Source organism: Henckelia pumila, chromosome 3 (assembly GCF_033568475.1).
Source record: "Henckelia pumila isolate YLH828 chromosome 3, ASM3356847v2, whole genome shotgun sequence".
Classification (NCBI taxonomy): domain Eukaryota; kingdom Viridiplantae; phylum Streptophyta; class Magnoliopsida; order Lamiales; family Gesneriaceae; genus Henckelia; species Henckelia pumila.
This window is the reverse complement of record NC_133122.1, coordinates 184,951,743-184,968,580: the sequence shown is the minus strand read 5'-3', so window position 1 is coordinate 184,968,580 and position 16,838 is coordinate 184,951,743. Positions and strand designations below refer to the sequence as shown.

General features: G+C 34.3%; 1 long non-coding RNA gene across 4 annotated transcripts; it reads right to left on the bottom strand.

Moving 5' to 3' along the window:
- Positions 1-1,266: 1,266 nt before the first annotated feature.
- LOC140892961 (uncharacterized) lies at positions 1,267-3,388 on the bottom strand. 4 transcript variants are annotated; one of them, XR_012152956.1, is made up of 4 exons: positions 3,199-3,388; positions 2,108-2,311; positions 1,906-2,037; positions 1,267-1,618 (listed from the first exon to the last, which is right to left on the bottom strand). It is a non-coding gene; the product is annotated as an uncharacterized lncRNA (long non-coding RNA). The 4 variants fall into 4 exon arrangements; XR_012152955.1 differs by having other exon boundaries at positions 1,269-1,538; XR_012152954.1 differs by lacking the exon at positions 1,267-1,618 and having other exon boundaries at positions 1,744-2,037.
- Between the last annotated feature and the right edge of the window lie 13,450 nt (positions 3,389-16,838).

Here is a 16,838-nt window from a genome sequence, read left to right as displayed (position 1 = left end):
AACCTTGATAGAATCTTCACACATCAAGATAGATTAGGACCAAAAAATGCACCATATCGCGTACCTTTAAAAATAGAATTAATCAAAATTCTTTTTAAAATTCAATATTGCACTCTTTTGAGTAAGAAAGAATTATGTATATAAGAACAGTGAATGCCAAAAAAAAGTTAAGTTAATTATAATTATTCAAATTAGAGCTATAGTTGTTCTTAATTTTAACATATAATGCCCAATATCAATTTCATCATCATAGACATTTCGGTTCCTATCGTAAGTTAATTTGAAATGAGAACAAATTTCTATACCTATATATACCCGAACAAATAAAATAAACTTGAAAATGCAATTAAAAGAGAAAGTATTTCTCCCAATTTGGTGGAGACGGGAACTTGAAGAATAGACGTTGACTTGCTTGTTTTTTATATATCATTTTGAACACATTCTTCAAAAACCTGTTAAAAGTATAAATTTCGATTAAAATTGAAAAAAAGACATAAAAATACATGCATATCATTAAAATCCATAGCCTAAGATTCAACAAAACAAATTGAAAGTTAGACCTTATTGACTTGTTTTTTTATGCACCGTTTTGAACATATTCTTCAAAAACATGTTAGAAGTATCAATTTAGATTAAAATGGAAATAAAAAGACATTTTTTTTGTTTCAATCGACTCTGAGCATTAGACATTGAAGAGGAGCATGAGAAATTGAAGAAGGCTACTATTCTTTCATTCAAATTGATCCTTGTTAAATCTTGTCTTACATTCTTGGCCAAATTAAGATTCTTTTTGTCGATTAAGCCAACAAAATTTGCTAAAAAATTTAGAGCTAGAGACGGTAAATTAATTAGACAAAGATGTGGAAGCCGTTTCAATTTACAAAACTTTTTTTTTTCAAGTTCTCATTATTTAGATTTCCATATGTCTTTCAATAGAAAGACAAACAAAGGGAAAACTAATTAATATAGCTACTGACGCATACGCGTTGCGTGTGCAAAATAATTTTTTAATTTTATTATTATTTTTGAAAATATAACTTATAAATAAATGCTTCAGTTTCATATGTGAATTCATCACAAACTGTTTTAACACAACAATTTGATTATTTTTCGATTGAGAGATCCAAAAAGGTTAAACTAAATCCTTGAATATAATTTTTCTATTTATAAATCCATCAGGCATCAACCATCTTCCGTGATTGATTACCAAAGAATTTCATTTACAAAGTTCAAGAGCACACCTTTCAAATTGCAACGTACAATAATAATGTTGTTAATATGCTAGATCGTACGTCATGAACCAATATTATTAATGATATGAAAGTGGGAGTTAGTGAAAAATACATGAATTAAAGACAATGACTACAACTCACTAAAATATAAATCTAAAGTTTTTTTTAGTGTACCCTCAGTTCCAAGTTCATTAGGTTCTCTCTAAACTAGTGAAACTAAAGGTAATGCTCGAAACCGAGCTTTCTCTTCTTCATCTTGTGTAGTCTTCGCCAATATCTCTTGTTCCAGTAATGCCTCGGCAACATCTGGTGTCAAAAAAACATTTTCCTTTATAAAATACCAGGAAGTCCTTGTTTCTTGACAGTAGCATGCCACCGGTTAATTTCTGCATCAAGTTAATATCGAGCATATTCAGGTATTTAAGTTTACATGCATTATTTCAGTTCTTACATACGGTGAATCAAATATTAGAGATCATATCTTCAATCACAATAAGCAGAAGACAATTAATTAATTTCAAATTTGAGTATACTTGCATTACAACTCATATACCGTTACATTCTTGAGAATAAATACTCCCATACACTAACAACCTTCACTACTATGCATTGATGGTTTCACTCTTTGAGTTTTATTTCAATGTTTGGTCTCAAAATGGGCATCGCATGTTACCTTGAGATCTTCTGCCATTCTTTCACTTGTTGTCAGCTGGACTCCTCTTTTTAATGCAATTTTTTGCAATTGAACTTTATTCCCATAACTTTATCATGGCTACAGCCAACCCTTGAAGTTTCCTGCCTCTTCCTGAAGATGCCAACCTTTACGTAAAGGTTCTTGCTCAATAAATGTCCTGTTTATAAGAAAACTTTCATACCTAGTGCAAAATGTGGTGGAAAAACTCCGGCAAGCCTCCGTATAGCAGTTCCTTCTTTCATTCCAACAGTCGATCTCACACCATAAGAGAGTAATCTAAAGGGAGGCTGAAAACCAAGAATAACTCCAGAAAGTAAATCCGCATAAATGGGAAGTGGACCTCTCCTGACCAATCGGTTTTCGCCCCAGTCTTCACTATGAGGTCCTATTTATAGATGTTGAAAAGAAAAACTGATAAAATTTGTAGATGTAGTCAAATCCATGCAAAACTATAAAGCAATAAAAATTTCATTTTAAACTAAATAATATTTATAGTACTTACCAATTCTGACACATACTAATAAAATTTTTATTTATACGCTAGCATTAATATTTATTGTACCGAAGATTGAGTTATTTTTCAACAAATTCCCTGAATTCATGTTGTCTCCAACTGCACTAAATTAAACATATTTTGAAAAAAATTAATCCACAATCAGGAAGAGTCGATTTATCAATAAACTAAAAAGCTAATAACTATGTCATCCATTTATCAAATCAATTAAGTTTGATGATGAAATCTACAAAAACGGTTAAGAATTAAATCCTATAAAAGATTAAAATTTTGAAAGTGTGAACCGAAATTCCAAAATTATATAGCTTAGAAACCTGAAATGATCAAGTTTTAAAACTTAACAAAAAGAATTAAAAATTTCAAAACTCAGACTAATTGTAAAACAGTTTACTCACAATGGTGGCGTTCTATTGGCGTCGTGGTGATGTAACTTAGGATGAGAAACAGAGCATCTTTAACACTTAATATTTTATTTGCCTAAACGAAAGATGAGCTCAAAGTGATCTGTTCAAATTAACATGCTTTTGAAAACACGTTTCGAAATTGAAATGTAAGAATTTAATCATTATTAAAACTCAACTTAAAATCCACTAAAATAAGCATAAACAGAATAGAAAATTGGGGTTTTCGATTCTCCAATACTCTACTTTCTAAATATTAACACTGTGTGTCCGCAAACAAAGTAGGAATTGGGGTTATTAAAGGTTATAACATTCTAAATCCGTAAAAGAGAGTAGAAATTGGGTTCTTAATTATACCTCAAATTATGTAGCGGAAATGTCTTATATCACCCGAAGATCCGATGAAATACAGATGGATAGATGCGTCTGTGATATCCCAAAGCATGGAAGTTAAGAGGTCTTGGAGAAGAAAAAGAAAACTTATTGACGGTTCTAGGGCATAGTAGAGACAGTTTTTAACCCACTTCGCGAGGGAGTAGGATGGAAGTTTTTTTTTCCTTCAAGCGAGTGAAGATTTTTTTATTAGAGAACAGAAAAAAGCCATACTAACGTACCAAAAAATGGTAAGAGGCCCGCACCTTTAATAATATAGTAAAAGATAGTAAAAGATTCATGAGTTATACTTTTATGATATCTTTTTATCTCCGGTGAGTCTAAAGAACTAAAAATTAAAGAATCTTTTGGAAACCACCTTTTGAAACAAGATCGGAGTGGATAATGTATTTGAGGTAAACTATTGTAGTAATTTTTATTTCAACCTCTAGTACAATCTAATTACAGTGAATTGTGTAAAACGATGTTCTTTTTAAGAATCTATTAAAGTTATATACTCTTCGGAGTTATATAAATAATTAATAGTGTTATTTCTATCGATCCTATTCAAAATCCCATCTCCCGAGTGCCAGATTTTAAATAAATATTACAATTCAATTATTGATCAGTTAATTGAACAGAAAATCAAATCTAGAAAAAAAACAATTAATCTAAAGAAACTCAATTCAATAAAATCAAAAATTCATGAAAGTGTCTATCCAGGTTCCATCCGACCTCTAGACTCTAAAAATTTAGTTCATAATAAAATTCTGATAACAATAATTCATTTTCAGAAAAGGCATCAATTCAGAATTTAATAAATATAAAAGAAAGAAAACAAAGCCGAATATGCGATGTCGTGTCCGGACTATCGATCTTCAAACTCTGTTCTTCACGTTAAGCACATATTTCCCCGATCAAAAATCACAATCCAATTCTCTTCAATCTCTGATGTATGCGGCGGCTCCTCTCTCAAATCTAACTTCCAATTTTCTTTTTATACGTCGCACACAAAATCCAATTAAAAATCCCAATAGAATATAAACTTTCCTTCTAGAAATAATTAAAACTCTGAAATCTTGTCGGGGCGGGCGCTCAGTAGTCATGCGCGGGCGCGCATAATTCTCGCATTTTATTTTTCCAAGCTCCTCAAAATCAGCGCGATTGCTCTTCTTTCCTTCTTTTTTAGCGCTAAAACTAAGCGCTAAACACTTTCTCAACATATCTTTCTTATTTTCCTTTCCTTTTATTCTTTTATTCTTTTATTCCCCTTTTATTTTCTTCTTTTCCTCAAATTCCACACCAATTTCATAATTTCCTACAACCACACAAACAACAAAACTTGCGCATAAATCTACTCAAAACCAAGAAATTAACAATTAAAATCATAATCATATTAAGTGTAAAATACACTTATCAAATTCCCCCAAACTTAAATATTTGCTAGTCCCGAGCAAAACTATCAAAACAAAACAAACAAATCAACATCACACCAACAAAGATAAAATCACTTAAGCAAACCAACCGACCTTAGATATCCAACAATTAATCCATGTATAGTTAAATTTCTCAAGAGTTCTCGTGCGTGTGTGAATTACCAATCTTGTATATCCACCTAGCTTTCGATCCACTAATGCAACAAGTTCGTTTCAAAGAATCATCAACTCCGCTCTCTAGTTTCAAAACACTATCCACCAAGTTCAACTTCTACTCACAAAGATTAAAAGGACTTTTCAAGTTATTTCATATTTTATTTTTTCATAAAATTATCGGATTTTGCACCCGATTTTTATTTATTAAGCCCAAATAATTACCCACAGACTTGGCTATAACTAAAGATAGGATTCAAATTTCAATTCCCTCGTCTATAGCCCGAATGAAGCATCAATCCCATTTATTCCGCAAACTTAGTTTCAGACTAGGAAATTAGGATTTCAATTCCTTGCCCGAAACCCGGATGAAGTTGTTATTAGTTTTTATTTCAAAAATCTAATTTTTTTTCTTTTTATAAATTTGCAACCCCATTTATTTCGCATACTTAGTCAAGGACAAGAGAATTAGGATTTCAATCCCTCATCAATGACCCGGATGGAGTTGTTATTAATTTTTCATATTTTAATGCCTAAATCATTTCTAAGCTCATAGAAGTCTACCTCAATTTCAAGCATAAATCACCAAAGTTAAGAATCAAATCATCCAATTCACGCAAAAAATTACAAATCTTCTCTAATCATTAGGGTCTAGACAATCAAGGCAAAGTGCATAATTTGTTTTGAGAACTCAAGAAAAATTTCACCAACACTAGATTTAAAAATCTATTTTCTTCCTCATTCATCATCATAGGCCATACACCACTAATCAACACCAACTGAAGCGTCACCAACATAAAACATTCACTGTCTAACATCAAAAACTTCAACTTCAACTTCAGCAAGAAACATATGTGCACACAAATTATTATTCACCCCCAAACTTATTACAATCATTGTCCTCAATGATTAATCAATAACAAGAGCAACGGACAAATACCTCGGGTGTCGAGCATTAGGACTCGGCATCATCATCATCATCTCCATGGAAAGAAATCGCAGCAAGGATCGTGCATCAGTACATAAGAGTGTGAGATTGAGATAGGGACTTGCAAAGAGGAGCCTTGCGTTGTTGGGGAGCGCGGTTGCACTGAATATAGCACGTTAGTGCGTCATGTTGTGCGCTGTTGGAGAGCACGATAGCGCATGGTTTAGTGCGGTTAGGAAGAGCGATTGCGCATGGTGGCTGCGTGGTTGGATATCGCGTCTGCGCTTGTTCGTGTGCTCTTTGTTCGCGTGATAGCGCAAGTGGTTGGCGCGGTTGGGTAGCGCTATTGCGCTTGTGTTGCGCTATTGAGAAACGCTATCGCGCAAGGTAGTGCTACTCTTTTGTAGCAATTCATAGAGGAGGCATGGGCGCTCATGAAGAATGGCGAGGGCGCACCGTGTGTGCTCAATTCAAAATAAATTTCTTGCAAACGTAGTGCAGGCGTGCAGATTAAGAGGGGCGGGCACGCTTTAGTGTCGAACTTGAGGATTCCAAGCCTGAAAAATTTTGAAAATTGACAAGAATTAGGCTTCAAAAATTGACAATAATGTACTGAAAATAATTAACAAACAAAAATTAAATAAAATGAAAACAAAATTAATTAAAATAAAGGAAAACTTTGGGTTTCCTCTTAAATAGCGCTTGTTTTATAGTCGTCAGCGCGACTTTCACTGGTCTTAGGCGGTCTTTCCCTTCTCTTTCCCACGCCAAATGTATTCCACAAACTGCCTTTTAAATTTCTTCTTATTTTTTGTGGTTTTCTTCTTTGATAAATTTAGCTCTATCTCTTTTGGCGATTCAACCGCAATAACAGCTTTCTGACAGTTCTCCAACTTTACAACTCACTCAACCAAGCACAATTCCTCGATGGGTGGATTAGGTGCCTTCATGAATATGTTAAAAATTACTCGTTCGCCTTCCACACCCATAAAAAATTCACCCTTATTGACATCTATTTTGGCATTAGCAGTAGCCAAAAACGGTCTTCCAAAAATCAATGGAGCACCATGATCCGCTTCCATGTCTAAGATCACAAAATCCGTCGGAAATATGAATTTATCCACCTTGACTAGCACATCTTCAACAATACCCCATGGACACGTGATGCCTCTATCCGCCAACTACAATGTAATCATGGTCGATTTCATCTCTCCCAACTCCAAGGCCCTGTAAATAGACAATGACATTAAATTAATACTGGCCGCTAAATCACATAATGCAGTATTAAAATGAGATCCACCAATAGAACAAGGAATAGTGAAACTCCCTGGATCTTTCAGATTTTGTGGCATTTTCTTTTGTAGCACTGCACTGCATTCTTCAGTTAAATTTACCACTTCATTCTCTTACAGCCTCATTTTCTTGGACATCACTTTCTTTATGAATTTTGCATAGTTTGGCATTTGCTCCAAAGCATCAACAAAGGGGATATCAATATGAATCTTCTTGAAAATCTCCAAGAATTTAGAGAACTGCTCGTCCAATGCCTTTTTCTTGAATCTTTGGGGATATGGGAGTGGAGGATTGTACATTGGTTTCTGCTCAGGTTCAATCTTCTTCTCCTCTACTTTCTTCTCTTCAACAACAGCTTTATCAGTCCTATCAGATGCCTTGCTCTCACGGTTGCCTTTTTCATCATGCACTTGTTTCCCACTCCTTAAAGTGATAGCATTGCATTGCTCCTTGGGATTTATCTCAGCATTGCTTGAAAACTAGCCTCTGTTATCTTTCAAAGCATTCGCCAGCTGCCCAATACTAGTTTCCATATATTGATGCACATCGCCCATATTGGCCACATGAGTTTCCAAGTTGTCAAGGCGAGACTCAGTTTTCACCATCCTTTTGCTCGATTCCTGCACAAAATTACTAACAACATGCTCCAAAGACTGCTTAACTTCACACTTATTAGTAATGAACTCTGGAGGATGTAACACATTTTTATTTTTAGCATAAGAAATATTTTCATGATTCCTCAAACCTGGGTGATAAGTATTGGGAACATGATTACCTCTAAAGCCTCCATATCCTTGGTAGCCATTAGGATTGATATAATTCACTTCTTCTGGGGAATGAGATCCTTCAATAGCGACTGAAACTCCAGCTGAATCTGCGACGTTCCTTATTCAATGCAGATACATGCGTCGTCAGTTCAGATAATTGGGCAGTGATAGATGTGAGAGGATCAACGATATACACTCCAACGGGCTTCTTGACTCCCATACGCTCAGATGGCCATTGAAAACTATTGATCCTCATCTGTTCCAACATATCATAGTCTTGTACAGGGTCTTTAGCAAATATAGTACCTCCAGCAGCAGAGTCTACAGACATCCTCGTGGGCGCATTTAGCCCATTGTAAAACCACTCAATCTGCTCCCAATCTGCAAAATTGTGGTTAAGACAACGTCTAATTAAATATTTTTACCTTTCCCACGCTTCGTAAAGCTGTTCAGAGTCAATCTGCATGAAGGTACTGGTCTCAATCTTCAATTGAGTGAATTTGGCAGGTGGAAAATATTTCGCAAGAAACTTGTCCGCCATTTTCTCTCAAGTAGTGATGCTTCCTAGCGACAACGACTGGAGCCAACTCCTTGCCTGATCCCTGAGAGAAAAAGGAAATACCCATAAGCAAAAATATCCTCAGGAACACCATTCATCTTTACCGTATCGGTTATCTCCAAGAAAGTCCGTAGGTGTAGATTAGGATCGGCAGTTGCACTCCTATTAAACTAGTTCTACTGAACCATGTTGATCAAGGCCGGCTTCAGTTCAAAATTATTTGCATTTATCGTCCCTCGAGCGATTCCAGAATAGTGAGTCTGGATCGTCGGCCGAAAGTGATCTCTGATTGGCACCAAGGGAGCTTGATTTTCTTCAGCCATATTCTGTTTTTCTTTTTCTCTCCTTGCTCTTCTCAAAGCACGTGCAGTTCACTCGATCTCCGGATCAAAAAGTAGGGAATTCGTGCTTTGAGATCGTTGCATAAACTGCAATTAAGAATAACAAGAAATCAATCAGTAACTTAAAAAACAAAGAAAAGCTCTAAATTAAAATCTAAACTGATTGGTAACAAAACTAAAAAAAAATAAAAAATTACTCCCCGGCAGCGGCGCCAAAAATTTGTTGCGAAATTTACGCTCGCAAGCGCACGATTGTCAAGTTTTAATATAATAATGAATAGAGTGTCGATCCCACAAGGAGTAATATGAAATTATCTAGTACTTGTAATTAAAATAGTCCTAATTTTATTTAAAAAATCAATGATCAGAAGGTTTTCAGAAAAATAAAAATAAGCAATGGATTTTTTTAGCACGCACACAATTTTCAGAGATTAATCAATCAAAGAAAAAAAATGGTCTAGAGGTTTAGATTTCACCTGGTTTCGATAACAATCACTCCTAAATAATTTATTTTCATGAATTCCTTTCAATTAATAACCAAGAACACTTAAGTATATTATTCCCTCTCCCAAGTGCCGAATATTATGTATCAACTACAGTTCAATTCCAATATCCCTATTAAGAATCTAATTGCAGTGAATTGTGTAAACCGATGTTTTTTTAAAGCTCTATTAAAGTTATATACTCTCCCGAGTTATATAAATAATTAATAGTGTTATTTCTATCGGTCCTATTCAAAATTTTCTCTCCCGAGTGCCAGCTTTCAAATAAATATTACAATTCAATTATTGATCAGTTAATTAAAAAGACAATCAAATCAAGAAAAAACAATTAATCTAGAGAAACTCAATTCAATAAAATCAAAAATTCATGAAAGTGTCTACACCAGACTCCATCCGACCTCTAGACTCTAAAAATTTAGTTCATAATAAAATTTTGATAACGATAATTAATTTTCAGAAAAGACATCAATTCAGAATTTAATAAATATAAAAGAAAGAAAACAAATTAAAGCCGAATATGCGATTGCGTGTCCGGACTCTCGATCTTCAAAATCCATCATTGACGTTAATCACAGATTTCCCCGATCAAAAATCACAATCCAATTCTCTTCAATCTCTAATGTATGCGGTGGCTCCTCTCTCAAATCTGACTTCCAATTTCCTTTTTATATGTCGCACACAAAAGCCCATTAAAATCCCAATAGAATATAAACTTTCCTTCCCAAAATAATTAAAACTCTGAAATCTCGTCAGGGAGGACGCTCAGTAGTCATGCGCGGGTGCGCATAAGCTCGCATTTTATTTTTCCAAGCTCCTCAGAATCAGCGCGATTGCTCTTTTTTCCTTCTTCTTCAGCGATAAAACTAAGCGCTAAACACTTTCTTAACAGCTCTTTCTTCTTTTCCTTTTCTTTTATTCTTTTATTCTTTTATTCCCCTTTTATTTTCTTCTTTTCCTCTTTAAATTCCTCACCAATTTCATAATTCCCTACAACCACACAAACAATAAACTTGCGCATAAATCTGTTCAAAACAAAGCAATTAACGATTAAAATAATAATAAAATTAATTGTATAAAATAAACTTATCAATTTGGTACCAAGATCAAGTCATTTGATAAAAATTTGAAAGATATATGCCCATTCTTTTAAAACTGGTATGCGTTAGAATCTTAGTTTGTGTTCTTGCAATAGCCTACTATTCTATTGAAATTTGGTATTGGTTGAGACATAATTCGAAGTTGAAGTTCAAATAAAACTTGTACATGGTTGAATTTTCTTCAAATTGCCACCAATTACAAGCCATTGGGATGTCGAATGAATTTTATGTGTTTTTTCTACGGAAACTACTCCAATCTGCAGGAAACTGAGCATGCGAGTGTCATGGGTGCTCTTGATGACAGATTTAGGATTACTAAATGATTTTATTTGGCACATCTTTGAGAAGATAAAATTTAAAAAAATGGTTAGATTTCATTTCCAATTTACAGAACTTGTTTTTGATCATATTTGAATTTAATATGATTTTTTTTTATTGACGAATCTGGAATTCCTGAACAGGGTTTTGAGCTAACTGATACAAAGGCCAGAACTGTATATTATAGAATAGTGGGGACTTTCAATATACAGAGAAGTGAAGAAATTCAAATAATCATCAGTGAAAGTAGGAAAATTGGTTTTTGTATGCATGATTGTTATTTGATTAGCTGATGCTTGTTTTTGGGCTTGGTGGCAGGGGTTTTTTTTTTTTATTTTTATCGAAATGATGTGATTTTTTTTTTCATTTTCAGTTATGTTTATGACTCATGCTAATATTGATTTTCTTATTCTTTGAGTGCACTATTCATCCACATATTCTCAACTGTTAGTACTCAGTAAAGAATATATTTGACAAGGCCAGTAGTTCTATGTGGTGTTCCATCACTGAATCCTTTTGTTGCTGCTATAGAGGGACTTACTCTTGGAGGTGGCTTGGAATTGGCAATGGTTTGTAATTTTCATAAAGATATTTGATATGTCTAGAGTTCACTCCCATTGCATCATATTTGGAGACAGTACAATCTCATTGTTTTTACATCTGAAACATTTTTGCAGGTTTGTCATGCACGCATAGCCACACCAAAAGCACAACTTGGTCTGCCGGAACTCATCTTTGGAGTCATCACTAGATCTGGAGGTAGGACTGCTAGATAATAGTTTATTTTTTGTATCATGCTTGTGTGGGAAATGCTATATAATTCCAAATGATAATGATTTGCTTGTCATGGCTATTTTACAAGGTACACAATGTCCCCCAAGGCTTATAGGCTTGGAAAAAGCTAGTGGTATTATGCTGGTAGTTCTCTCTTGTAGCTAAACTCTCGAGAAAGATAATCCATCTGAGAACTTGGGTAAGATAGAATTTGGTGGGAAGAGTTGACATTGTCTTGATGAAATTATGATACTCTCACTTTGGAACCTGAGCTTATGAAGCTTCATGTCTTTTATTTTCCACCATTTAATTTATTTAGTAGCTGAATTTCCAGCATTTTGATTGACATGTGTATTGCTTCAACATATATATATATGTATGCTGGGTTTACTTTCTTGAAATGTTCTCGAAACTTTTCATATTTTACAAGGTACTATGCTATGGAAGTGTATGCAATCCTTTTGTACAAGGCAAATAATTATCAGTAATTTATGAAGGCAATTGCCATTAGACTCACTATCGAGAAATCATTCTTGTTTAATCTTTGTCATGTGTTCAAAACCATTTTTTCGAAATAACACGTTTTGGTGGGGTTCAAAACTTTTTTTAAATTGGAAAGTTTGATTATCTAACAATATGTTTACTGAATTTCCAATGTGGATCTGTGACATTTGGAAAAGCACCATGTTTGTGTAAATTGGTCACATGTTTCCTAGATGCATTGTTGTATTTTGACAATGTTCTATGATTATTTGGAAAATTTCTCTTTGCTAACAACCATGTTTCTTTAATAATTTCAGGAGTAAATGTTGATGATATAAGTTCGAGTTACTGTTGTCGTGCTTGCAGCCCGAGGAGAAGCTAACAATGAGCTTTTAGAATAAATTCGCTGATCTTTTCAATGCTGAATTCAAGTTGCGTGAATGCGTTTGGTTTTTGCATGTTAAGTTCAGAATATGATTTGCATCTATTTACTTGTATAGTTGTATGCTTTGTTCATGCCTCTGGTCCCTATAAAGGAAATTCGCAGACCTCATGGATTCTGGAAATGGATTTGGTACTTTTATCTTCTTTAAATTAAATGTAAGCGCTATCCTCTTTGATCTCAAGTCATTATGACTTCTCACGTCATTTGTTATGTTAAAGGTCGGAGAAAATATGGGAGATTGTGCTGCTCGTGGTGCCAATCTTTTCACATGGCAAAAGACACTGAAGCAACACTAAAAATACATCTAAAGGTAAATAATGAATGACTAGTTAATGTAGTACACTTTTTTTTTGGTCAACGGCTTAAATTTTACTGATAACTCATTTCAGGGTATAGTAGCCGCCAATGACGATGAAAACAGATATGAAGGCCAAGTTATCTTGCATTGTATGCAGGTTCCATGTATACTGAAGAAAAATTATGAGAATGGAAGTGCTCATCCATGATCATTTTTAGGCATTTCAGTACTAAGATTTAGTGGTGGTAGATGTTGATATTTATTTAGGACTAGAGAATTTGAACTTATATTTCTCCTGGAGTAGGCTGCATATGGAATCTGTCTTGTTAGTTTGCCCATTGATTGCAGAGATGCCATAAATTGTGAACCCTTTTGAATTTTATAGTTTCTGAACCTTTTTTGTATTTTGATGTAGTGTGCATTGAATTAGAATTTTAATTTCGAATGATTTGTAATACTAAAAAAATTGTATATTAAATTTTATTTTTTAAATTTTAAATTTTGGTTTATTTATTATATTGAAATTTATATATTAATTTTTAATTTTTTTGTTTTTTATATGGAAAAAGACAACAGATAAAATCTGTTGTCGTAGGGGGTCTAAAACTGTTGTAACTGATGGTGTTGTTAAAAGCACACCCAACGAATCCGTTGTCTTTGCTTCCCAACAACAACGAATTTTCTAATAACCAATATGTATGCTAAAATTTTGAATTCCTCGAGATATAGAATATTAATCAACATTTATTGGACATGGTTCCTAAAAAAGATCACCCTCAAAACTATGTGATGACTATCTTGAATACATGTTCAACTAGCTGTAGATAAGTTATTCCAAGCTGGAACAGAATCTTCCCCACATGTCCTCAACATGGTTTTGAAAATACCTTGAACAACAACAAAACTAAATTCTAAAGATATACTTATAATCTACGGAGAAACGATCTCCCCACCTTAGGAGTCAATCTCCCAACCAAAATATTGATAACACAAAAGGAATATGATCATTCCCAAGAAGTATATCATACCTTAATCTGATAAGGAATACTGATCACACTTAAAAGAATTGCACTGACTCAATGTGTAGATTTACTACGAATCCAATATAATCGCCAAGTCTTTTTCAACAGATGAATATCTCAAATCAAGAAGCTAAAGATTATGTGATAGCTCTCCAAGTTATCAATCTGGATCTATCAGAGGTTCGGATGAAACCAGATGTCATCTACTGCAGCCGAAATTCAGTTGAACACTTCTATTGTTTCTAAAATTGAATCCCTTCAACCAACCGTTCTGAATCGTACTAAAAAACATTGATTTAGAGTACTAACAACTTAGCAATTACTAGTATTGCCTGAGAAGTATAGTATATTATGAACAACACTTACTTACCCAACCGAGGTGTCACAATAGATTATGCAAAATCCAACCCTGCTGTCTATATATTTCATTTCTTCCTAAATAAGTAGGGATTTCAACCTCAAGAGAAACTCAAGTACTTATCTGTAACAACTCTACGACCCTCAATAATTCTGCAATTACAAAAATCATGTACCTATAATCCTCTCAGAAGATTCTAGTTGTCCAAAAATTCAAACGATACCATATCCAATCAAAATTTGGACACAACTCTAATCTTATCGAAATATTTTAGTAGGATTACAATACCCCATACTCAACTGGCACTGTCACTACCAGTGCATGAATCAGTTGAATTAGAAGTTCTCGGAACCTCTTCGCCTCTAGGTTAGTTATTGATTGTTATAATTTGTTTTTCAAATCAGATATGCTCATGGCCTAGCATTGGAAAGGTAATTCCCAAGGAATCCAACTTCCTTAATCTTTCCTAACCCGAGAAAAACTGTAGTCCTCGGACACTAACATCAAACATCACCTAGTTCGACCATTGTTTTATTCTTATGAGTGCCCCTTGGACAACTAATATCCAACTACTCATATCAAAGCTTTGGATCACACAAAATTTTACAAAGAACCTCTTAATATTGTGCATGATGGATCATACTTCAAGTGAACTGGCATGCTTACAATCACTTCTGAAACAAGTTCATCTGGTTAGTATCAAAATACTCAATTGACATGTGAGACCTCGGTTCTAAACATTTAATCTCGGATTAAACAATAAATAAGCATACAAGATCTAAGATTGAAAGACAATAAATAAAAAAAATTTATTTTCCATGCAAAAGGGCCTCGCTCGAGCGATAAGATCTTGCCACTCGAGCGAGCAAAACTCTGCCCGCTTCTTGAAAAACGCTCGCTCGATCGGTGAAACTCAACCGATCGAGCGGGCAAAGCTCTGAAAAACAGAGAAGAGGCTACAGACACTCTCGCTCGATCGGTCAAACTCTACCGATCGAGTGAGGGCAACTCTGAACCAAATCCAGAAATAAACTCACCAACTTCAACTTCATAAATCTATTTAATACATAACGAGGTAAAAATTACATGCAACAACAGCATACCAACCTCAATACTCGCATAATCAAAACAACATAATCAACAAAGTTCGAGTTCTAAACATGTTCCAACATATAACTAGATTGACATGCTGTTCGACTTCTAAACCGAATCCCACTTCTTTCCCTTGATCTCAATGCTAACCAAGTCTCCTCTAACTCGATCCTGCCCCACCTGTTGCCATGTACACATACAAAACAAAGCAACAACCGGATAACTCCGGTGAGAAAGATATTCCCAATAAAAGCAACATAACATACAGTAACAAATAATGTATAAATAACATGATATAAAGACAACATATTCAATGTTAATACAAATGAAATTCATGTCTTTAAAACCGGGATATCAACTCTGATAATCAAGGAATTTCTGCTATTCTTTTGGGATCCCGAGGATGAGATCACGTAACAACTCACCGAATCTCCTGATCGAGGTGGTGCCACGTATCTCCATCCTCTAGACTTTGGTGTGACTACAAGGATTATGCTGACACTAGGTGAACTTCTACAACCCAGGCCACTCGCAATATAGCCTCCAAAATGTCTAAACAAAAAGGGCAGTACAACCCGCTGAAATCAAAGGTTAGGCTTGAGATGAATGCATATAGAAAAAAACAAGGCATTAAATCATAATTCAATTAATAACAAGAATTCAATCACAAAATACAAGTTTTTCATTCTAGAACAAGTATTGATGCAAGTATGTGATTTAAGGGAAACTCAAGAACCATCTGTCTTGAGTGTTCTATCCCACTTAAACGATGACTGCTTGTACATTTTCTTGTTCAAATAGCTCTAACTCTGGATACGCTACAAAAAGAGGTTATATCGAAATCCATACAACCACTAGAACAAACGCTCAAGGTAAAACTCTTTACCGCTCTTTGTCTAACTCTTCGACGATCGATTACTGCTAACTCTGGGCTCAACCAACTTCAAATGAATCTGTACGAAGGCAAAAAAAGATCAACAATGACAATCAAACCCAACTGCTAATGGTTCAACAATTCAAACGAATAAAAAACTCAAAACTCAAACCGGCGGCATAACGACTATAATCTGATCAAACCGGAAATACAGACAGCAGTATAGCATTGCAATCAACTCAAACCAATACCAAAACAACAAAAACAAATCCAATCCAACAAATATCAAAATCCCCAATTTCAAAATAAGTTTCCAAAAATCATAACAATTCCGAACGATGCTCTTTTTTTGATCCGACTGAGAATAAACGATAAGAACTATCTCAAGAACATCATAATCAAAACTCAATCGATTCTAAAAACATCCAAAAATATAAATATAACTGATCGGAGAAAAACTTACTATAGAACGAAGCTCTCGCTGCCGGGATCGCTAAACTGACTTCGGATTAAAATTCTACCGGACGGATCGACCGAAAACCAAAGAAGAAAATCTTGAAGAAACGTTGGAAGCACAACAATGGAGGGAAGGCATGTTGGAGGAGATGGAGTAAATGAAGACTAATTCAAAAAAGCTAAGATATTATAACAAATCCTCTATTTGCATTTTAGTCCCTGAAATTTCCAAAAATTACAAAATAGACCCTGATAAAAAACAAATCGTCTCTTGAATTCTTTAATCTCTGATTAGCTCAAATAAACTCAATTAAGATAAATTTGGGGCGTTACATGACAAGTCTTTGATATATCCGTCAAAATTTCAAAACACTGGCAATATTGAAATTCTTGGAATATAATCTTTAACACAACACAAACTTGAGTAT